We start from the raw sequence: 25,273 nt of genomic DNA, 5'->3' as shown, positions 1-25,273 counted from the left end.
TCCCGTGTAAATAGCTTTTATTTCTTTTCTTTTCTTTGGGGTCGAGAGGAGAAGACCATAATTAAATTGTTGAAGTGGCTCTTATATGCATTATTGTTGATTTAACCAAGAGCCCATATTGCCTTGTCTTCTCCTGTTTATTGAATGCTCGCAGATTTCAGCTTAGTCCAATGCACATGCACTCTTATTATTATTCACTTCGTTCGGTCGTCCAAGTGAAAGGCAATTATGACGATATATGATGGACTGACTAAGATGAGAAAAGCTGGTATGAACTCGACCTCTTTTTTTTGTAAATATCATGAGTTCACCGTTCCTGATTCAGCTTATTATGAATAAACATGTTTGCAATGACAATTAGAGATCATAGTTGCTTGTGCCATGCTTGATTAGCTATGAGATATAATGGTTTACCTTGCGTGCCAATATGCTATTAAAATAGTTGTGATGTGGTATAGTGGGGTGGTATCCTCGTTTGAATGATTTAAGTGACTTGACTTGGCACATGTTCACACATGTAGTTGAAACAAATCAACATAGCCTTCACGATATTTATGTTCATGGTGGATTATATCCTACTCATGCTTGCACTCAATGCTTATTAATTTTAATGCATGTTCATGACTGTTGTCGCTCTCTAGTTGGTCGCTTCCCAGTCTTTTGCTAGCCTTCACTTGTACTAAGCGGGAATACTTCTTGTGCATCCAATCCCTTAAAACCCAAAGTTATTCCATATGAGTCCACAATACCTTCCTATATGCGGTATCTACCTGCCGTTCCAAGTAAATTTGTATGTGCCAAACTCTAAACCTTCAAATAAACATTCTGTTTTGTATGCTCGAATCGCTCATGTATCAACTAGGGCTGCCCTTATCTTCCATGTTAGGCGGGTTATTCTCAAGAGGAGTGGACTCCGCTTCTCACTCATGAGAAAATGGCTGGTCACCGGGATGCCCAGTCCCATGCTTTATGCAAACTAAATCAAAATAATTGCAAACAAAACTCCCCCGGGACTGTTGCTAGTTGGAGACACTCATTGTTTCGAGCAAGTCATGGATTGATGCTTGTTGGTGGAGGGGGAGTATAAACTTTACCATTCTGTTTGGGAACCTCCTATAATGTGTGTAGCATGGAAGATATCGCCATCACTTGGTTGCTATGTTGACAATGAAAGTATCCGCTCAAAATATTATTTATCTCTATTTGAAAACCGAGCACTAGCACCTCTACAAATCCCTGCTTCCCTCTGCGAAGGGCCTATCTATTTACTTTTATGTTGAGTCATCACCCTCATTAAAAAGCACTAGCTGGAGAGCGCAGCTGTCATTTGCATTCATTACTATTAATTTATATTGGGTATGACTATGACTGGATCTCTTTTACCATGAATTTCAATGTCTAGTCAGTCCTTGATCTTTAAGGGTGCTCTGCATTTATGTTTTGCGGTCTCAGAAAGGGCTAGCGAGATACCATCCTGTTATATCATATTATGATTGTTTTGAGAAAGTGTTGTCATCTGAGATTTATTATTATCGCTCGCTAGTTGATTATGCCATTGATATGAGTAAACATGAGACCTGAGAGTTATTGCAAATATGGTTAGTCATAATATTTGCTGAAAACTTGAATGCTGGCTTTACATATTTACAACAACAAGAGCAAACAGAGTTTGTAAAAGTTTTTCTTTATCACTTTCAGTTTGTCAACTGAATTGCTTGAGGACAATCAAAGGTTTAAGCTTGGGGGAGTTGATACGTCTCCGTCGTATCTACTTTTCCAAACACTTTTGCCCTTGTTTTGGAATCTAACTTGAATGATTTGAATGGAACTAACCTGGACTGACGCTGTTTTCAGCAGACTTTCCATGGTGTTATTTATGTGCAGAAACAAAAGTTCTCGGAATGACCTGAAACTCCACGGAACGTCTATTTGGAAATAATAAAAAATCATTGCAAAAGATGAAGACCAGGGGGCCCACACCCTGTCCACGAGGGTGGGGGCGCGCCCTCCCCCCTAGGGCGCGCCCCTACCTCGTGGGCCCCCTGGAGCTCCTCCGACCTCAACTCCAACTCTATATATTTGCTTTCGAGGAGAAAAAAATCAAGGAGAAGAATTCATCGCGTTTTACGATACGGAGCCGCCGCCAAGCCCTAAAACATCTCGGGGGGGGGGGGGGCTGATCTGGAGTCCGTTCGGGGCTCCGGAGAGGGGGATTCGTCGCCATCGTCATCATCAACCATCCTCCATCACCAATTTCATGATGCTCACCGCCGTGCGTGAGTAATTCCATCGTAGGCTTGCTGGACGGTGATGGGTTGGATGAGATCTATCATGTAATCGAGTTAGTTTTGTTAGGGTTTGATCCCTAGTGTCCACTATGTTCTGAGATTGATGTTGCTATGACTTTGCTATGCTTAATGCTTGTCACTAGGGCCCGAGTGCCATGGTTTCAGATCTGAACCTATTATGTTTTCATGAATATATGTGAGTTCTTGATCCTATCTTGCAAGTCTATAGTCACCTACTATGTGTTATGATCCGGCAACCCCAAAGTGACAATAATCGGGACCACTCCCGGTGATGACCATAGTTTGAGGAGTTCATGTATTCTCTATGTGCTAGTGCTTTGTTCCGGTACTCTATTAAAAGGAGGCCTTAAATCCCTTAGTTTCCATTAGGACCCCGCTGCCACGTGAGGGTAGGACAAAAGATGTCATGCAAGTTCTTTTCCATAAGCACGTATGACTATATTCGGAATACATGCCTACATTACATTGATGAATTGGAGCTAGTTCTGTGTCACCATATGTTATGACTGTCACATGATGAACCGCATCCGGCATAATTCTCCATCACCAATCCAATGCCTACAAGCTTTTCACATATTGTTCTTCGCTTATTTACTTTTCCGTTGCTACTGTTACAATCACTACAAAACACCAAAAATATTACTTTTACTACTGTTACCTTTGTTACCGTTACCACTACTATCATATTACTTTGCTACTAAATACTTTGCTGCAGATACTAAGTTATCCAGGTGTGGTTGAATTGACAACTCAACTGCCAATACTTGAGAATATTCTTTGGCTCCCCTTGTGTCGAATCAATAAATTTGGGTTGAATACTCTACCCTCAAAAACTGTTGCGATCCCCTATAATTGTGGGTTATCAAATATCTGTGTCAACGGAATTCCAGACTCGTTTCCGGCTATAAATTCTGGACCGCATACGCCTGCAGACACCGAGCTGGATCGGTCATCGATCTTCGAGTTCAGCACTGCAGACGTCTTCCAACACTTGCCCTTGGGCGATGTGCTAAATTCATTAAAAAAAATGTCCCTAGCGGGGGACTCACAGCCGAACTATGTCCAGTTCGAACTAGAGGCTGATGATGGGGAATTTCGCTTCCCACCCGCCACCCACTTCATAGCCACTGTCGAACACTTAACCGACATGCTTGATTATGGCTCCGAAGACATCGACGGTATGGACGACGAGGCCGACAAGGAGCAAGGCCAAGACCCGCCATTCACTGGATGTTGGACGGCCACCTCTTCATACGATGTGTACATGGTTGACAAACCTAAAAAAGCTAGCGACGATAACAAAGAAGATCCAGTCGCAAATAAACCTTCTGAGACACAGTCCAAGCGCCGGCGCCCTAAACGCCGCTCAAAAGATGGCAACACTGGCACCAGAGAAAATAGTACTCTGGACGACGCCGAAAACAATGAAGACCCTGTTGGGGTAGCATCCGAACAGGAAGAACAAGGCAACGGGCATTTTAATCCTGATAAACAGGCCATGCCTAGTGACCCGGATGACGATAGTTATCGTCCACTCTCCGAGGATGAGGAGAGCCTCGGCAGCAAGGATTTCATCATGCCTGAGGCACCCCTCGAGCAGGAGCGCTTCAAGCGCCAGCTAGTAGCTACTGCAAAAAGCCTGAAGAAAAAGCAGCAGCAGCTTCATGCCGGTCAAGACCTACTCATTGACAGATGGACTGATGTCCTGTCAGCCGAAGAATACGGCCTCAAGCGCCCAGCCAAGAGTTACCCGAAGCGCAGACTGCTACCTCAGTTCGATGAGGAGGCACCAGAGCCCATACCTCCCTCGCGCAATGCGGAACGACCACAACGTGGTCGGGATAGTGTGGCGGATCGACCACCACGCGGTCGGGATAAAACGGCAATTCAGGCCGAACAACAGCCCGCCCCACCGCCTCGTAAAAACAGAGACAAAACAGCTCGGGACCATACATACGACCTTCGGCAGGACCTGGACAGTAGAGCAGGACACACCAGATCAATCTACGGATTGCGAGGACGCTTCTCGACTCGGGATGACGGCTACCTATTCGGACATGACAAACCTAGTCACGCCCGGGCCGATAACCGCAGACGGACTCCACTGGAGGTGCACCGCGACGCGGCCCGATATAGAGGCGCCGCACACCCTCTGTGCTTCATAGATGAAGTACTGGATCATGAATTCCCTGAGGGGTTCAAGCCCGTCAATATTGAATCATACGACGGAACAACCGATCCCGCAGTGTGGATCAAAGATTTTATTCTCCACATCCATATGGCCCGAGGAGACGACCTCCACGCCATCAAATACCTCCCACTAAAACTAAAAGGGCCAGCTAGACACTGGCTAAATAGCCTGCCTGAAAATTCCATCGGCAGCTGGGAGGACTTGGAAGAAGCTTTTCTTGACAACTTCCAAGGTACTTATGTCCGACCACCAGATGCGATGACTTAAGTCATATAGTCCAACAACCCGGAGAATCAGCCAGAAAATTCTGGACTAGGTTCCTAACCAAAAAGAACCAGATCGTTGACTGTCCGGATGCCGAAGTCCTAGCAGCCTTCAAACACAGCATCCGTGATGCATGGCTCGCCCGCCACCTTGGCCAAGAAAAGCCGAAATCCATGGCAGCTCTCATAGCACTCATGGCCCGGTTTTGCGTGGGTGAGGACAGCTAGTTGGCTCGTAGCAAAAACACAGCCAGCGAGATAGGACCCTCCGAGGCCAAGAACAGCACCGGCAAGATCCGGCGCAATAGGCACAAATGCCGAAGCAATGGCGATAACACCGATGACACCACAGTTAATGCCGGATTCAGCGGCTCCATGTCCGGCCAACGGAAGAAGCCCTACAAAAGGAACAGTGAGGGACCATCTTGCCTGGACCACATACTCGATCGTCCATGCCAGATACGTGGCACCCCAGACAAACAAGCCAATCATACCAACAGAGATTGTTGGGTTTTCAAATAGGCTGGCAAGTTAAATGCTGAGAACAAAGAAAGGGATCACAAAGTGAGGACGAGGACGAAGAGCCCCGGCAGCCAAACACTGAGGGGCAGAAGAAATTTCCCCCTCAAGTCAAAACGTTGAACATGATATACGCGACACACATCCCCAAAAGGGAGTGCAAGCGAGCACTCAGGGACGTCTACGCGGTAGAGCCAGTCGCCCCCAAATTCAATCCGTGGTCGTCATTCCCGATCACCTTCAATCATCGAGATCACCCAACTAGTATCCGCCATGGCAGTTCAGCCGCACTGGTCCTCGACCCAATAATCGACAGATTACACCTAACATGAGTCCTAATGGACGGTGGTAGCAGCCTCAACCTGCTCTATCAGGATACAGTGCGGAAGATGGGCATTAATCCCTCACGAATCAAACCCATAAAGACTACCTTTAAAGGAGTCATACCAGGCGTAGAGGCCCGCTGTACGGGCTCAATCACGCTGGAGGTGGTCTTCGGTTCTCCGGACAACTTCCAAAGCGAAGAGTTAATCTTCGATATCGTCCCCTTCCGCAGCGGCTACCACGCACTGCTCAGACGAACCGCGCTTGCTAGATTCAACGTAGTGTCACACTATGCTTATCTCAAGCTCAAGATGCCCGGTCCATGCGGCGTCATAACAGTCAATGGCAACACTGAACGCTCCCTCCGAACGAAGGAGCACACAGCCACCCTAGCAGCAGAGGTACAGAGCAGCCTTCTCAAGCAGAACCAAAATCCGGCTGCCGAGCCCCTGGACATCACTAAGAGAGTCCGAACCACACTGCAACAGGACGGTTCGTCTCATCAAGAGCTCGATTAGCAATTCGGCCTCCGTCCCAGTCCCGATGAGGTAGCGGCATCCGCACCACGCGCACATAATTACGCACTCAAAATCCCATGGGCATCGACGGAGGCACAGTTAGCTTGTAGTTCGGCTACACCGATCTCGGACTCATCGGTATCTTTACTATTCCTTTTTTCTTCCTTCCTTTTTCTTTCAGGTATCTTTTATACAGGCCTCCTTCGATGGCCTGATTACCGGTCCTGTCAAAGGACAAGTACACCAGATTGGCACAGAGCACAAGCATATAGGGGAAGCTCTAGAGGACAATCCAACAATTACTCTACCTGTTTTGAGTACCCGAGCGCAGCTCTCCTTTGGTTATGGCATGTTAAATAGCCGGTTGCTTATCGCACTATTTGTATAAATGCGCTTTAACGCTTTGGAAACATTTCACGGCCCAAGTCAAGGGGCCCCAGATACTACCTCTGCTCTCTTTCTGTTTTCCTTTGCCATTAATTACTTGTATTCTCGCACCCATGCACTTTCGTACGTTTCATATTCGCCAGGGGCTTACCATCGCCCCATAATACGGCAACAAAGTCCGAACACTTAAAGATAAGTTTGGCACCCCGAATTTAGCATTATATCCATTTGCTCTGAATCATGTCTTTGGTCAATAGTTGGGTTGCCCGACTCCTGTGCTTGCTACCCTACGTTTGTCAGGACCCTTATTCCAAGTCACATCGATCTAGCCGGTAACACCTCATATCACTTTGCGGCCTCACGCACGGTATTCCCACGGGTGTCGCCTTACCATGGCCCGGGACCGTTTGCGTCTTTTGGCTCACGTATATGATAGGGTTGCTAGCATCCATATGACAGAGAACCCGGGCCGACATGACTAGTCGTGAACCCAAAGTGGCACTAACTTACGGGGACAGGCATACATGAATCAACATCGAGCATGTCGGTCAACAGCGTGCGAATCCGGGCTGTAGCACTGGGCTAACAGGACTCCGGTGAACCGGGCTGTAGCAGGCTAGGCAGGACTCCGGATGTCACCGCGTGACGATTCGCCGAAGGGACAGACACAGGAACGAAGTGAATCACATGCCGACCAGTCAAGTGTTCCGGAGCAGTAGTGCTGGGCTAGCAGGACTCCGGTGAACCGGGCTGTAGCGGACTACTATGGCTCATGGAAGCACAAGACTACATTTCCCCATAAGAGACGCTACCAAGGATAAACAACTAGGTTGTCGGATCCCACACATACCAAGCATTTCAATCATACACACAATATGCTCGATATGTGCAAATACAACATGGCATCACAACAAGAGTCTACGACTCAGAGTATTTATTCATTAGGCTCCGAGGAGCGAGATATTACAAACATGGGTCTCATGACCCAACATTCAGAGCATACAAGTCAAACACATGCGGAAGCTTAACATGTATGAGTACAGACATCTACAAATGAAAAAGGCTGAGAAGCCTGACTATCTAGATCCTGCCGAGGGCACAAGATCGTAGCTGAGGTAACAAGCTAAACGTCGAAGTCCACACAGCACTACTAGCGAGACTGACGTCTCTCTGCAAAACATAAAATAGGCAAACGTGAGTACAAATTTACCCAGCAAGACTTACATCAGAACTATCTACATATGCATCGGTATCAACAAAAGGGGTGGTGGAGTTTAACTGCAGCAAGCCAGCTTTGACTTAGTGGCTAACCTGAACTACGACTGCAAGCAACTCTTTTGAGGTGGCGCACACGAGTCCACATATTCAACATACCAATACACCACTATGGATCCGCTCCCGTCTCCCTACGAGAACGCCATCCATAGCACTCACGCTTATCTTGCGCATTTTAGAGTATCCACTTTCACTTGTCTATGAACTGTACAGGCAACCCAGAAGTCCTTTACCGCGGACACGGCTATTCGAATAGATGATGTTAACCCTGCAGGGGTGTACTTCTTCACACACGCTCTCGCCACTTACCACCATGTACACGTCGTGTATCTCGGCAACCTTCAAGCGGAAGCCTGGCGAGGGAGTCGGCCACGACCTGACTAACCACACAAGTCTCTCGTCCAGGTTTATCGCTTATTCGGGTTCCATCCGCAAGGAGATCCGGCCGGGGTGTCGCTCACGGCCCCAAACGATGTGTACAGGGTTCCAAGCCCACCAAACGGGCGACGCTTGGCATACCTGGCCACGGTGCCTAGTCTGTCCCAAGCCCACCTGTACCGGGTGCCACTTGGTAGACTACTAACACTACCTACAAACACCAGAAACTAGTTGCAACTCCTGGACAGAGATCAAGTTGATTAATAAGTCGAGAGGGGCACTTAAGCATTCCAATGTGTGGTAGTAACTGTTCATGGATCACAAACACAGAACTCAGTTCCTGAGGACGGCTGCAACGAGACAACCCACCATGTACTCCTACATGGCCTCTCACCGCTACCTTTACCAAATCGTGTTCACACACTTAGCTCTCAACAGTAGGACATGTTCATCACCATTCCAACTCAACCCCGATGAATCAGACCCGACTCAACTCTAAGCAGTAGCAGGCATGACAAACAAGCATGAATGAGTAGGCACATCAGGGCTCAAAACAACTCCTACTCATGCTAGTGGGTTTCATCTATTTACTATGGCAATGACAGGTCATGCAGAGGATAAGGGGTTCAACTACCGCAGCAAGTAACAGATGAATCGTTGTTGTCCTAATGCAGTAAAAGAGAGCAGGAGCGAGAGAGTGGGATTGTATCAGAATGAAAAAGGGGGTTTTGCTTGCCTGGCACTTCTGAAGATAGTATAGCTCTTCATCAGTGTCATCGATCTCATCGCCGGATCAACGTCTACTGAGGGGGAACAAATACTGGCAACAGAGAGGAAACACAATCAATGCAATGCACAATATGATGCATGATCATGACATGGAAATATGAGTGTGTTGGGCTAATGCAACTACAACCAGATGGGTCTGAGCTTATTTGAACCAAAGATTCAAATACAAACTCAAGTTATGGGTTCATATATGTGCATTAACATGTTTGGCCTAAACAGCAAGATTAAGTTGCGCTAACATGCATGAAACTAGTGCAGATGGATATATTGGATTTTTCTGATCATTTTTCATATATAAATCTTTTCGTTCTGAGCTATAGATTATTTTCTATGATTTTTAGAAGTTTATAGGATTTTCTGGAATTTCCTGAATAAGAATAAATCCAGAAAATGATTTATAGCGTCAGCATTACGTCACAGTGACGTCAGCAAGTCAACTGGGCGGTCCAGGTCAAACCTGGATGGCAGGGCCTGCGTGTCAGTGTCATAGGGGCTAATCCTATTTTAGTTAAACCTAAATTAGGAAATTAGCAGGGGCTGGCCCCACATGTCAATGACCCAGGGAAGGTCAAATCCCTGGTCAACCGGGGCTAAACCACCGGCGTTTAGCCGGCGGCGGCAGCAGACACGGCGGAAGGGCTCGGGATTGCTTCTCCGGCGCCCAATCGAGCAGAGGAGGGCACGCGCGGGGAGCTAGGGCTCGCCCGCATCCAGAGCGGAATGCGGCAGCAGCGGGGACAGACGGAGCTCGCCGGAAACGAGCTCGGAGCGGCGCTGGCGTTTGGGTGTTTGTGGCTACGGGGCTGCAGTGGCCGTGGCAGCGCGTTCATGGCACCTACAGCAACTACGCGAGGCGGCGAGCATGTTGGACACGACGCCCGGGCTGTTTGGTTGCCGGGGCCGCGTCGGCGGCGGGTGCGGTCGAGCTTGGTGTGGTCGCTACGGCATGCGAGGAAGAGAACGGAGAGGGGGGAAACGGCCAGCAGCTCACCACGGTCACGACGAGCGGGTCGGCGAGGTCGGGGAGGAGCTGATGAAGACGGGAGGTCGCCGGCGATCTCGGTGGCCGAACGATGAAGACGAGGTCGGGGGCGGCGCTTCGGGGCGTTTGGCATCACGTGAGTCGACAGAGAGACGTAGGCGACGGTGGTGGAGCTCCTGGGCATGTCGGAGAGGCGAGGGGGAGGCGATGGCCGCGGTGGTGGCGAGCGGCAGCGACGAACCCGTTCGGGTGGGTGAGAGAGAGAGGTCCAGGGGAGGGAATGAGCACGGGGGAGAGCGGGAGGGGTCGAGGGGAGCGCGTGGCGTCTCCGGGGACGTCCAGGGAGAAGCAGCAAGCAGGAGGTGGCCGGGGCGCGTGGGCGCGCACGGCGGCCACACGCCTCTCGTCCTACTGGCGAGAGGTGGGAGATGACTGGCAGCGGCGCTGGGCTGGGCCGGCCAGGTGGGCTGGCCAGGTGGGCTGCGACAGGTGAGGCCAGGTAGGTTTCCTTTCTCTCTCTTTTTTTATTTGTTTCTGTTTTCTAATATTCTGTAGTCTTTAGGGCTTTATTAAAAATACTTAGACACTTACAAAAATCATGAAACTACTCATGATCACTGTTGGGAATATATCCTACAGTAAGCATTTTAGTTTATGATTATTTGAGCATTTAAAATATTTAATAGCATTTAAATGCCCAAATGCAAATAGAGTAGGATTTAATCCAGAGCCCAAATATGTCATGGAAAAATGTGCATCACCTCTTGTTACTGTTTCCAGCATTTTCCAAGAATGATGAACATTTTTGAAAGCCATTTGGATTTACTGGAAATATTTTGGTTGAATCTAGTGAATTCCTTTAATGCTAGGGTTTAGGCAATCCCCATTTCAAGTTTCTTTGAAAGTTTAAACATGATGCACACATGAAGTTAGCCTAGTGCAATGTCAGAAGCTAGGGATGTGACAACTCACCCCCACTAAACAAGAATCTCGTCCCGAGATTCAAGTTGTGAGGTAAGAAGACAGAGGGACACAAGCTAACACAATCTTCACGATCCATGTGTCTTTCTCGAGGATGTTGATTCATTGCATCCCCTTGATCTCAACGTCTTGCTTTGAGAACTACATCCAACATGACAACGAGTAGAAAGGGAGAATTTTTAGAAGAATCAATCTTCCTGAGGTTCAAGCAACTTAGGATCATCTTAATGATCACAAGATCAACTCACGGAATGGGACATAGAAACATCTCTGGAGCTGAGAGGCAAAATATGCATCAGGAGGGACGGAAGAAACAATTTGACGAGGGTTTCAAAGTAGCAAGGAAAATTGCCATGATTCGATAACGGGGCACCTTGGGGAAGGTGACTCGTAGAATTATTACCTTAAGTGGCAAAAAGAATTACTTTTGATATAGAGATCATTGAAACTCTTTATACCAGCTTAAGGCAAATCACAGCAATCGTTTGGCGGAGTTAGAAGGAATGGCATACTCGGACTAGAATGGATGATGTGAACTACCTTGTTGAAGATAATGCAAGGGATGATTTGCTTGCGTGTGCTTTCAAGAACTTGAGCATTTCCATATTCATCAAGGTTTTACCAATATCCGTGTCGAGGATCCTGGCAACACAACATACTACCATGATGAATAATGATGGATGATGCAGATGCAAAGGAAGATAACACCTTCTAGGATTTCACCTTAGCGAGGCCAAGGGGACGAAATCTGAACGATCTACCGAGAGACATTTAGCACTCCGCTTCTAATGTTCTCCTTGATGTGCTAGTGCAACCCATTTATTAAAATGGTTTGGTACGTAGAACATCAAGTAAAAGGTCGGACTTCGGGAGCACAAGAATCCATAAGGAATATCTACGGAAGTAGAATCTTACGAAATCCTTATGGAGAGGTGGCCAACTTCCTCAATCAAGATACTATAATAATAGGTCTTCCGGTTGGGTGTGTTGGCCACGACATCCACTCTACCGGTTACCGAGAGAACAATATTATAGCTCTTGGGAAACGTTCCAACCATCACATCTGTCCGAGATTCAGATCTGGTTGGTGGCAGGATATTCCAGACTCATCAAGTCTGGAGAGAAAAATGAAAGTTTGCAACACAAGTGGACGAGATGACGTTGCAGGATTCTCGGGAAATGGACTACGATGGTAAGCTCCAAAACATGAGCTGGTTCTGCTACAAACATGTGAACACGCTGTCCCAGACAAGCATGATCACGTAGTAGTCTTATATTAAAACACTATCGAGTTCAGGTTGGGAACCATCATCGAGGATAACAAAGTCCTAACATAAGTCATGATTCTTAAGAAGGAACTTCTTCTCCTTGAACAAATCAATCAGTGGCTTCGTGTGCTAGGGATACATTACAGAATGAAGATGATCAGTCTATCAAACCATAGAATACTTCGCACATGCATGACTAACTTGGGATGATTCCAGAGGAAGCAAAACAAACTTTCTCAAATTCACGGTGGCAACTTACTTCAGATACACGGGAATTAGGGGAAGTCACTTTTTACACCGAACATATGCTTCATGAGCTAGCATGAAGAAATGCTTTCAAAGTTTCCAGCACTAGCTTAATGTTCAACATGAATCATGGATAAGATGAAAATATTGCCGATGGGCTCAACAACAGGTCATCCAAATTTCCATGAAGATGGAATTCCACAACTATGTGAACAAAGCGATAGCATTGGTCAAACCCAAAGAATATAATGGTGTATGCTCGAGGAAACAACCACGAGTAAGACAACATTACGAATATCGTTGGTTATGATTTGATTTGAGGATAGCCCATACTCAAATCAAAGATTGGATAAGGTGATAGGTCCATTAACTGATCACGAGGGTTAATCGATGAAAATACCATCTTTCTTCAACACACATACAAGATATCCCTTAAGATGAACTAAGTCGGACAAGCTTTTATCTTCCTACTCTCCAAGTTGTTGTTTGTCTTAACCAACTAGCTCAGGGGTATCCAACACGGATTCTTGGAGAAGGGGTGGTTTATAAAAAAACCAACTTAATCACGAGCTCAACATAACAGTCAGGGGACAACCTGGTGATACTTCCGAGAAGATATTCGGAAAATCACGAACCACCAATATGTTATTAAGCTCGAGAACAATCTTGCTTTTCAGAGCAAGAAAATATGACCGAATAAGCAAGGACTGACACTATCCTAACTCATTGATCGAAAAGTGCACCGGGAATAAGGACTGGGTAGCACGATCAACCTTAGGATGTGATTCAGTAACCAACATGCTAAGGATGAAATTATTGCCCTTTAACTACCAAGCAACGGAGTTGCTAGGAGTATAGATTTCACACATCATACTTCACCTGTCGGCATTCCGGTTGTGACAATACGGAACCGAGGAATGAGCAATGATGGCGAGAAGTATCACTGTGTTAAGAATTCGTGAGAGATGGTGCAATTCTCATGACAATTCTGACATAAAGGGGCTAATACTCCGAGGTAGAACAGAACAAAAGCTGGATTGGCATTTTGATCTGCGGAATACAACTACTTTGACCAATCCAAGAAATGGATAAGGTACTGGAGTTTGTTTCTCCTAGTCATTCCGGAATAGAATGGCTTGACGGACCACAAGAATAATAGGCATTGATAACACGAATGCACAACTAGTCCTGACTATCAATTGATAGACGAAGGTCGGAATACGACTGAAGAGGGACAACTCAAAGGAACATATAACTTTCTGAGCTGTGGATGCATAGATTAGTAGGTCGAACCAAGTTCAACAAGTTTCTTCTAGATAACCCATGCAGAAAGGTAGGACTGGCAGAGTCACAATATGAATGGAGTACTCCTCAAGGGCGCCCTGGTTGTGATCTTTTGGTTCAAAAGAACTCCTGCGAAGAATGGTTCATGGTATTTGGAAGAACGATATACCACGGACCTCGAAGACTATCGCAAAGGTTACTAATATCCTAAAGGAACTAGCAAACACTACCAACATGAATGAGTAGAGTTAATCTCGGGTTCAAGAACCCAGAAATAGAATGCCTACCAGCTAAATGGCATCACAGGATGCTTTTGAGAATAATGGCCAGAATCATCACACTTGTGATACAAAGCATTGCTAGATTACTGGGTGGTCCTCTATGACACCTAGGGTCATAATAATAGCTCCAACATATATGTCGAGGTAACAGAGTACCTCAACTCACCGATTAGTGTGGTTAATCTGGCCCAAATGGACATCAGGAATATGGAGGAATGATTGCAAGTGCATTAGACTATCTAGAAACCTGGGATGACTCGGACAGCATAACGGCTGTAAACGCTCAAAAAGATTTAAGACATCCTGCAAAATGGTGGCGTAACCACTCGATCATCACAATATCAAGAATTTGAGGCCAGCTATGGATACACGGAAGTAGTAGGAACTGAAGTGGGGCTTGAATCCGTCAATCCTATAAGTCTATGGATTAGTAACACGTCATCCTGATAGATAGATGAGAAGGCCTAGTTCTTAATCCCCGCAGAAAAGAAGAGGTTGACTTGAATCAGAAGGGCATAAGGTAAAGAAGTAAAATGAGCCTTACATTCCCTTCCACAATCAATTCCCTTATATAACTAAAGCATTTTTAGACTCAACTTCGACCAGTTTGGCTTGGTAATCCTACAGGCAGTCAGGCTCTGATACCAAAGCTGTCAGGACCCCGATTCCAAGTCACATCGATCTAGCCGGTAACACCTCATATCACTTTGCGGCCTCACGCACGGTATTCCCACGGGTGTCGCCTTACCATGGCCCGGGACCGTTTGCGTCTTTTGGCTCACGTATATGATAGTGTCGCTAGCATCCATATGACAGAGAACCCGGGCTGACATGACTAGTCGTGAACCCAAAGTGGCACTAACATACGGGGATAGGCATACATGAATCAACATCGAGCATGTCGGTCAGCAGCGTGCGAATCCTGGCTGTAGCACTGGGCTAACAGGACTCCGGTGAACCGGGCTGTAGCAGGCTAGGCAGGACTCCGGATGTCATCGCGTGACATTTCCCCGAAGGGACAGACACAGGAACGAAGTGAATCACATGCCGACCAGTCAAGTGTTCCGAAGCAGTAGTGCTGGGCTAGCAGGACTCCGGTGAACCGGGCTGTAGCGGACTACTATGGCTCATGGAAGCACAAGACTACATTTCCCCATAAGAGAGGCTACCAAGGATAAACAACTAGGTTGTCGGATCCCACACATACCAAGCATTTCAATCATACACACAATATGCTCGATATGTACAAATACAACATGGCATCACAACAAGACTCTATGACTCAGAGTATTTATTCATTAGGCTTCGAGGAGCGAGATATTACAAACATGGGTCTCATGACCCAACATTCAGAGCATACAAGTCAAACACATGCGGAAGCTTAACATGTCTGAGTACAGACATCTATAAATGAAAAAGCCTGAGAAGCCTGACTATCTAGATCCTGCCGAGGGCACAAGATCGTAGCTGAGGTAACAAGCTAAACGTCGAAGTCCACACAGCACTACTAGCGAGACTGACGTCTCTCTGCAAAACATAAAATAGGCAAACGTGAGTACACATGTACCCAGCAAGACTTACATCAGAACTATCTACATATGCATCGGTATCAACAAAAGGGGTGGTGGAGTTTAACTGCAGCAACCCAGCTTTGACTTAGTGGCTAACCTGAACTACGACTGCAAGCAACTCTTTTGAGGTGGCGCACACGAGTCCACATATTCAACATACCAATACACCACTATGGATCCGCTCCCGTCTCCCTACGAGAAAGCCATCCATCGCACTCACGCTTATCTTGCGCATTTTAGAGTATCCACTTTCACTTGTCTATGAACTGTACAGGCAACCCAGAAGTCCTTTACCGCGGACACGGCTATTCGAATAGATGATGTTAACCCTGCAGGGGTGTACTTCTTCACACACGCTCTCGCCACTTACCACCATGTACACGTCGTGTATCTCGGCAACCTTCAAGCGGAAGCCTGGCGAGGGAGTCGGCCACGACCTGACTAACCACACAAGTTTCTCGTCCAGGTTTCTCGCCTATTCGGGTTCCATCCGCAAGGAGATCCGGCCGGGGTGTCGCTCACGGCCCCAAACGATGTGTACAGGGTTCCAAGCCCACCAAACGGGCGACGCTTGGCATGCCCGGCCACGGTGCCTAGTCTGTCCCAAGCCCACCTGTACCGGGTGCCACTTGGTAGACTACTAACACTACCTACAAACACCAGAAACTAGTTGCAACTCCTGGACAGAGATCAAGTTGATTAATAAGTCGAGAGGGGCACTTAAGCATTCCAATGTGTGGTAGTAACTGTTCATGGATCACAAACACAGAACTCAGTTCCTGAGGACGGCTGCAACGAGACAACCCACCATGTACTCCTACATGGCCTCTCACCGCTACCTTTACCAAATCGTGTTCACACACTTAGCTCTCAACAGTAGGACATGTTCATCACCATTCCAACTCATCCCCGATGAATCAGACCCGACTCAACTCTAAGCAGTAGCAGGCATGACAAACAAGCATGAATGAGTAGGCACATCAGGGCTCAAAACAACTCCTACTCATGCTAGTGGGTTTCATCTATTTACTATGGCAATGACAGGTCATGCAGAGGATAAGGGGTTCAACTACCGCAGCAAGTAACAGATGAATCGTTGTTGTCCTAATGCAGTAAAAGAGAGCAGGAGCGAGAGAGTGGGATTGTATCAGAATGAACAAGGGGGTTTTGCTTGCCTGGCACTTGTGAAGATAGTATAGCTCTTCATCAGTGTCATCGATCTCATCGCCGGATCAACGTCTACTTAGGGGGAACAAATACTGGCAACAGAGAGGAAACACAATCAATGCAATGCACAATATGATGCATGATCATGACATGGAAATATGAGTGTGTTGGGCTAATGCAACTACAACCAGATGGGTCTGAGCTTATTTGAACCAAAGATTCAAATACAAACTCAAGTTATGGGTTCATATATGTGCATTAACATGTTTGACCTAAACAGCAAGGTTAAGTTGCTCTAACATGCATGAAACTAGTGCAGATGGATAGATTGCATTTTTCTGATCATTTTTCATATATAAATCTTTTCGTTCTGAGCTATAGATTATTTTCTATGATTTTTAGAAGTTTATAGGATTTTCTGGAATTTCCTGAATAAGAATAAATCCAGAAAATGATTTATAGCGTCAGCATTACGTCACAGTGACGTCAGCAAGTCAACTGGGCGGTCCAGGTCAAACCTGGACGGTGGGGCCCGCGTGTCAGTGTCACTCGGGCTAATCCTATTTTAGTTAAACCTAAATTAGGAAATTAGCAGGGGCTGGCCCCACATGTCAATGACCCAGGGAAGGTCAAATCCCTGGTCAACCGGGGCTAAACCACCGGCGTTTAGCCGCCGGCGGTAGCAGACACGGCGGAAGGGCTCGAGATTTCTTCTCCGGCGCCCAATCGAGCAGAGGAGGGCACGCGCGGGGAGCTGGGGCTCGCCCGCATCCAGAGCGGAATGCGGATGCAGCGGGGACGGACGGAGCTCGCCGGAAACGAGCTCGGGGCTGCACTGGCGTTCGGGTGTTTGTGGCTACAGGGCTGCAGTGGCCGTGGCAGTGCGTTTATGGCACCTACAGCAATTACGCGAGGCGGCGAGCATGTTGGACACAACGCCCGGGCTGTTTGGTTACCGGGGCCGCGTCGGCGGCGGGCGCAAGCGGCGGCGGGTGCGGTCGAGCTTCCTGCGGTCGCTACGGCATGCGAGGAAGAGAACGGAGAGGGGGGAAACGGCCAACAGCTCACCACGGTCACGACGAGCGGGTTGGCGAGTTCGGGGAGGAGCTGATGAAGACGGGAGGTCGCCGGCGATCTCGGCGGCCGAACGACGAAGACGAGGTCGGGGGCGGCGCTTCGGGGCGTTTGGCGTCGCGTGAGTCGACACAGAGACATAGGCGACGGTGGCGGAGCTCCTGGGCATGTCGGAGAGGCGAGGGGGAGGCGATGGCCGCGGTGGTGGCGAGCGGCGGCGACGAAGCCGTTTGGGTGGGTGAGAGAGAGAGAGGTCCAGGGGAGGGAATGAGCACGGGGGAGAGCGGGAGGGGTCGAGGGGAGCGCGTGGCGTCTCCGGGGACGTCCAGGGAGAAGCGGCAAGCAGGAGGTGGCCGGGGCGCGTGGGTGCGCACGGCGGCCACACGCCTCTCATCCTACTGGCGAGAGGTGGGAGATGACTGGCAGCGGCGCTGGGCTGGCCAGCTGGGCTGCGACAGGTGAGGCCAGGTAGGTTTCCTTGCTCTCTCTTTTTTTATTTGTTTCTGTTTTCTAATATTTTGTAGTCTTTAGGGCTTTATTAAAAATACTTAGACACTTCCAAAAATCATGAAACTACTCATGATCACTGTTGGGAATATATCCTACAGTAAACATTTTAGTTTATGATTATTTGAGCATTTAAAATATTTAATAGCATTTAAATGCACAAATGCAAATAGAGTATGATTTAATCCAGAGCCCAAATATGTCATGGAAAAATGTGCATCACCTCTGGTTACTGTTTCCAGCATTTTCCAAGAATGATGAACATTTTTGAAAGCCATTTGGATTTACTGGAAATATTTTGGTTGAATCTAGTGAATTCCTTTAATGCTAGGGTTTAGGCAATCCCCATTTCAAGTTTCTTTGAAAGTTTAAACATGATGCACACATGAAGTTAGCCTAGTGCAATGTCAGAAGCTAGGGATGTGACAACGTTCCGCTACATCGGCTAGGGTAGTAAAGGGAGAACTACTGCGATTGTGCCCTGGTCTAAACCGGATGAGCACCTCAGTATAGAAAGCCGAAAACTGACTGTCATGATGCGGTGAGAGCCGGTCAGCTGTTCGGAGGTCACAAATCGTTGGAGATTTTTTTCCCGCATTTCGCGAAGGATCGGTACTTCCCGATCTGACGCTGACAGCACTCTGATTCATATACCAGGGGCTGCGCCTATGTTTTATTATAAAACTCCTATGGCTAAGTGAGGGCGTTTAAGCCGCATAGTCTGATTGCCTGGTTCGTTGCTTTAAACAACTCCTTCAAGGACCATATAATTGGATCAAGATTGTTTAGATTCCATCCCGAACACCTCCGTACTACCTACGTGAGGGCAGAAGCCGACGACTGGCCAACCCTCAGATTCCATACAACACGGCCACACAGGAGGAAACAATCAAAACATAACTAACATTATATTACAAACCGGACTTGTTTTCATCATACAAGGCAAAGACAAAAACGAATGTATTCATTTGAAAATAATGTCCTGCCCGCACTACGCTGCTGCAAGTCGAGATCCCTCCAGGACATCCGCAAAATATCGCTCGGGTGTGCGGTGCTCCTTGCCCTCCGGCGGCCCCCTGGCCACCTCGACGGCATCCATCTTCGCCCACCACATCTTGCAACGAGCGAAGGCCATGCGGGCACCTTCGATGCAGACTGATCGCTTGACGACGTCCAGCCCCGGACAAGCCTCCATCACCTACTTCACGAGGCCAAAATAACTACTAGGTATAGCTACGGCTGGCCACAGCCGGATTATTAAATCCTTGATGGCCAGTTCGGCCATCCTGTGCAGCTCGACCAACTGTTTCAGTTGATCGGCAAAGGGCACCGGATGTTCTGGCACAACATACTGCGACGAGAACAGCTTCTCTGTGGAACTCCCTTCTCCGGCTCGGAAGAACTCCGCAGCATCGGACACGCTGCGTGGCAGATCCGCAAAAGCCCCTGGGCAACTCCGAATCCGGGTTAGTAAAAGGTACTTCTTCTCCGCATACTTGCTTTGCATGTTAAAAGCCTTACCCGCTGCGATCTTCTTGGCCTCCTGGATCTCCTGGAGAGCACCCCAGGCCTCATTCTGTGCGGCCTCCGCGCTCTGGTGAGCCTTGGTAAGTTCGGTCTCTCGAACTGACGCTTCGCGCTCCAAAGCCTCACACTTCTTCACCGCATGCTGGAGCTCCTACTGGATCTCGCCGACCCGGGCCTTGAGCTTCTTACGGGTGGCTTGCTGCTAGACAGCCTTCCCCTCGGCTTCCGTCAGGGAATTTTTCAGGGCCTCGCCCTCGGTCGCCGCCCCTACACATATTATGACACTCCGGTCAATACTCACCGCTTACTCTTTCCAAATACACTGCAAGTCGTTACTCACCTTTCTTCTTGTGGAGCTGAATCTTCACCTCGCCGAGCTCGTTCTCGGTCCGCTCCAACCTCTGCTTCAGTTCAGAGACTTCGGCGGCATGCGAGGTTGCAGCCAATAGCGACGCATGTTTAATTACAAAATTAGTCTCCTACAAAGGGTTGATTCTCTGTTCGGCCTTTCTTTCCGAACACCGGACAGTGTCTCAGGGGCTACTGTCAGCACGGGGTGTTCTCTTTCTACGTGACTTACCTCGAAACCTGTCAACAGGTTGTTGCAGGCCTCGTTTAGTCCTCTCTTGACGGACTGAACCTTCTCGATCACCGTACCCATAAGGATACGGTGCTCGTCCACAATGGAGGCGCCTCGTAGTGCCTCCATCAGGTTATCTGATGCCCCTGGTTGGACAGGGGCCATCGATGGAATTGGCGCACCCCCTCCTTCGAAGGAAGGCGCGCGTCGGATTCCGGGGCCATATCGGTCCCCGGAATCGTATTCGGCTGAGGGCCGAACTGAATACGTCCCTCTTCGCCAGTCTCCATGGGGATCTGCTCCCCCATGTGTCCGGCAACGGAGGTCTCGCCTTGCGGCGCCTCCGGGACAGCGTCCTGGGCCCCTCCCCGGCTCGGAGCGTTCCTCCAGGACAACACTTCGGTGTCGTCCTTGGCCTCAGGGGAATAAGCGGGCGGCGGCGACATACTGGCCATTTCCACCGGATCCAACGAACCTCCAGATGAGGATCGCTGGATGCTGCCACGGGCCGGACTGCAATGGCACAATTAACCACATCAAAACAATAAAAAGGAGAGGCCGGGTACACTTGTGTACGAGACTCATAGCACTTATGATGCGGCCCGAGGCTTAGTGCGGAGGCGTCGCTCCTGACTACTGCCAATGTCCCACGCGGTGTTGACCACAGGGGCGCCCTTCCCCTTCTTGGGCGTTCCCGCCTCCAGATTCGTGGAGGCCCCCCTCTTGTTCTCCTTAGGGGGAGGGTTCTTCTCCACCTCCTCCTCCTCTTCCTCGTCGTCGTCCTCAGGGACGGAGGAATGGGCTTCCTCATTGATAACCCACAAGTATAGGGGATCAATTGTAGCCTCTTTCGATAAGTAAGAGTGTCGAACCCAACGAGGAGCTAAAGGTAGAACAAATATTCCCTCAAGTTCTAACGACCACCGATACAACTCTACGCACGCTTGACGTTCGCTTTACCTAGAACAAGTATGAAACTAGAAGTACTTTGTAGGTGTTGTTGGATAGGTTTGCAAGATAATAAAGAGAGCGTAAATAAAAAGTAGGGGCTGTTTAGGTAAAGAAGGAATAAAGTAAATATGGCGAGTGTGGAAAAGTGGTGGTAGGAGTTGCGAAATTGTCCCTAAGCAATTGACTACTTTACTAGACCGATAGCAAGTTTATGTGGGAGAGGCCACTGCTAGCATGTCATCCCTGACTTGGAATTCTACGCACTTATGATTGGAACTATTAGCAAGCATCCACAACTACTAACGTTCATTAAGTTAAAACCCAACCATAGCATTAAGATATATTGGTCCCCCTTCAATCCCGTATGCATCAATTTCTATGCTAGGTAGAAGCTTTTGTCACTCTTGCCCTCCAATACATAGTCCTATCAACATACAACTAACCCTATGGTGTGATCCACGCGCGCGCTCATATGATGGGCACCAAAGGACAGCAACATAACCACAAGCAAATTAAATCAATCATAGCAATTCATCTACCACCGGTAGGACAACGAAAATCTACTCAGACATTATAGGATGGCAACACATCATTGGATAATAATATGAAGCATAAAGCACCATGTTCAAGTATAGGGTACAGCGGGTTGCGGGAGAGTGGACCGCCGTAGATAGAGGGGGGAAGGTGATGGGGATGTTGGTGAAGATGGCGGAGGTGTTGGTGAAGATCGCAGTGATGATGATGGCCCCCGGCGGCGTTCCGGCGCCACCGGAAGCGAGGGGGAGAGAGCCCCCTTCTTCTTCCTTGACCTTCTCCCTAGATGGGAGAACGGTTTCCCCTCTGGTCCATGGTCTCCATGGCGTGGGAGGGGCGAGAGCCCCTCCGAGATTGGATCTGTCTCTCTGTCTCTCTTTGTTTCTGCGTTCTGGTATTCTGCCCTTTCACCGTTTCGTATATATATGGAGATCCGTAACTCCGATTGGATTGAAACCTTCGCCGAGATTTTTTTAAAAAAATTAGCTTTCTTGCGGCCAAAGAAGAGCAGCAACCGCCTTACGGGGGGGCCATGAGGGGGGACAGGCGCGCCCCCTGCCTCGTGCCCCCCTCGGGCACCGTCTCGCGTTGATTCTTCTTCCCATATTCTCCAAATATTCCAAAAATATTCTCCGTCCGTTTTTATCCCGTTTGGATTCCGTTTAATATGGGGTTTCTGCGAAACATAAAACATGCAACAAACAGGAACTGGCACTGGGCACTGGATCAATATGTTTGTCCCAAAAATAGTATAAAAAGTTGCCAAAAGTATATGGAAGTTGTATAATATTGGCATGGAACAATCAAAAATTATAGATACGACGGAGACGTATCAGCATCCCCAAGCTTAATTCCTGCTCGTCCTCGAGTAGGTAAATGATAAAAAAGATAATTTTTGATGTGGAATGCTACCTAGCATAATCTTGATCACATAATCTAATCATGGCATGAATATTAAGACACGAGTGATTCAAAGCAATAGTCTATCATTTGGCATTAAGACAATAATACTTCAAGCATACTAATAAAGCAATCATGTCTTTTCAAAATAACATGGCCAAAGAAAGTTATCCCTACAAAATCATATAGTCTAGCTATGCTCCATCTTCACCACACAAAATATTCAAATCATGCACAACCCCGATGACAAGCCGAGCAATTGGTTCATACTTTTTAACGCGCTTCAGCCTTTTCAACCCTCATGCAATACATGAGCGTGAGCCATGGACATAGCACTATAGGTGGAATAGAATATGATGGTGGAGGTTGTGTGGAGAAGACAAAAAAGGAGAAAGTCTCACATCGACGTGGCTAATCAATGGGCTATGGAGATGCCCATCAATTGATGTCAATGTGACGAGTAGGGATTGCCATGCAACGGATGCACTAGAGCGATAAGTATATGAAAGCTCAAACTGAAACTTCGTGGGTGTGCATCCAACTTGCTTGCTCATGAAGACCTAGGGCATTTGAGGAAGCCCATCGTTGAAATATACAAGCCAAGTTCTATAATGAAAATTCCCACTAGTATATGAAAGTGATAACTCAAGAGACTCTCCATATGAAGAACATGGTGCTACTTTGAAGCACAAGTGTGGTAAATGGATAGTAACATTGCCCTTTTTTTTTTCTTTTTTTTGCGGGCTTCTTTGGCCCCCTTTTTTATTTAGGCTTCTTTGGCCTCTCCTTTTTTTTGAATGGGGCAATGCTCTAATAATGATGATCATCACACTTTTATTTACTTACAACTCAATATTACAACTCGATACTAGAACAAAGGTATGACTCTATATGAATGCCTCCGGCGGTGTACCGGGATGTGCAATGATCTAGCGTAGCAATGACATAAAAAACGGACAAGCCATGAAAACATCATGCTAGCTATCTTACGATCATGCAAAGCAATATGACAATAAATGCTCAAATCATGTATATGATGATGATGGAGGATGCATGGCAATATATCTCGGAATGGCTATGGAAATGCCATGATAGGTAGGTATGGTGGCTGTTTTGAGGAAGATATAATGAGGTTTATGTGTGATAGAGTGTATCGTATCACGGGGTTTGGATGCACCGGCGAAGTTTGCACCAACTCTCGAGGTGAGAAAGGGCAATGCACGGTACCGAAGAGGCTAGCAATGATGGAAGGGTGAGAGTGTGTATAATCCATGGACTCACATTAGTCATAAAGAACTCATATACTTATTGCAAAAGTTTATTAGCCCTCGAAGCAAAGTACTACTACGCATGCCCCTAGGGGGATAGATTGGTAGGAAAAGACCATCGCTCGTCCCCGAATGCCACTCATAAGGAAGACAATCAAACATATCTTATTCAGTGATCTACAAGTTTTATGTAGGATTTTATGACTAACCATGTGAATGACCAGTTCCTGTCATCTCTCTAAATAGATATAAGTGAAGCAAGAGAGTTTAATTCTTTCTACAAAAGATATGCCCATGCTCTAACAAATATAAGTGAAGCAAAAGAGCATTCTACAAAAGGCAGTTTTCTATGTGAAGAGAAACAGGCAATCCAAACTTCAAATGATATAAGTGAAGCACATGAAGCATTCTATAAAGACATACTCAAAGAATATAAGTGAAGTGCAATGAGCATTCCATAAATGAACCAAGGACTATCTCATACCAGCATGGTGCATAAAAGAAAAGTGAAAACTAAATGCAAAAGACGCTCCAAGATTTGCACATATCGCATGAACGAAACGAATCCGAAAACATACCGATACTTGTTGAAGAAAGAGGGGATGCCTTCCGGGGCATCCCCAAGCTTAGACGCTTGAGTCTCCTTGAATATTTACTTGGGGTGCCTTGGGAATCCCCAGGCTTGAGCTCTTGCCTCTCCTCCTTCTCCTCATATCGAGACCTCCTCGATCTTCGAACACTTCATCCACACAAAACTTCAACAGAAAACCGGTAAGATCCGTTAGTATAATAAAGCAAATCACTACTCTAAGTACTGTTGCAAACCAATTCATATTTTTTTTTCATTATAGCTACTGTAATATAACTTTTTCATGGCTTAATCCACTGATATAAATCGATAGTTTCATCAAAACAAGCAAACTATGCATCAAAAACAGAATCTGTCTAAAACAGAACAGTCTGTAATAATCTGAACATTCATCATACCTCTGGCACTCAAAACATTCTGACAAAATTAATAAAAATAAACAATTTTTATATAAATACAGTGCAAAAAGTTTCAGAACAGTTTGACGTTCCAGTAAAAAATGTAAAATCGCGCACTACAGCCAAAGTTTATGTCCTGCACCACACAAACCAACAAGCATTGTAAACATCCTAAAGGCAAACCTTGGCACATTATTTCTATAATACAATGG

Source organism: Triticum aestivum, chromosome 1D, assembly GCF_018294505.1.
Source record: "Triticum aestivum cultivar Chinese Spring chromosome 1D, IWGSC CS RefSeq v2.1, whole genome shotgun sequence".
NCBI classification, from domain to species: domain Eukaryota; kingdom Viridiplantae; phylum Streptophyta; class Magnoliopsida; order Poales; family Poaceae; genus Triticum; species Triticum aestivum.
The sequence above is the reverse complement of the archived record's forward strand: the minus strand, read 5'-3'. Positions refer to the sequence as shown.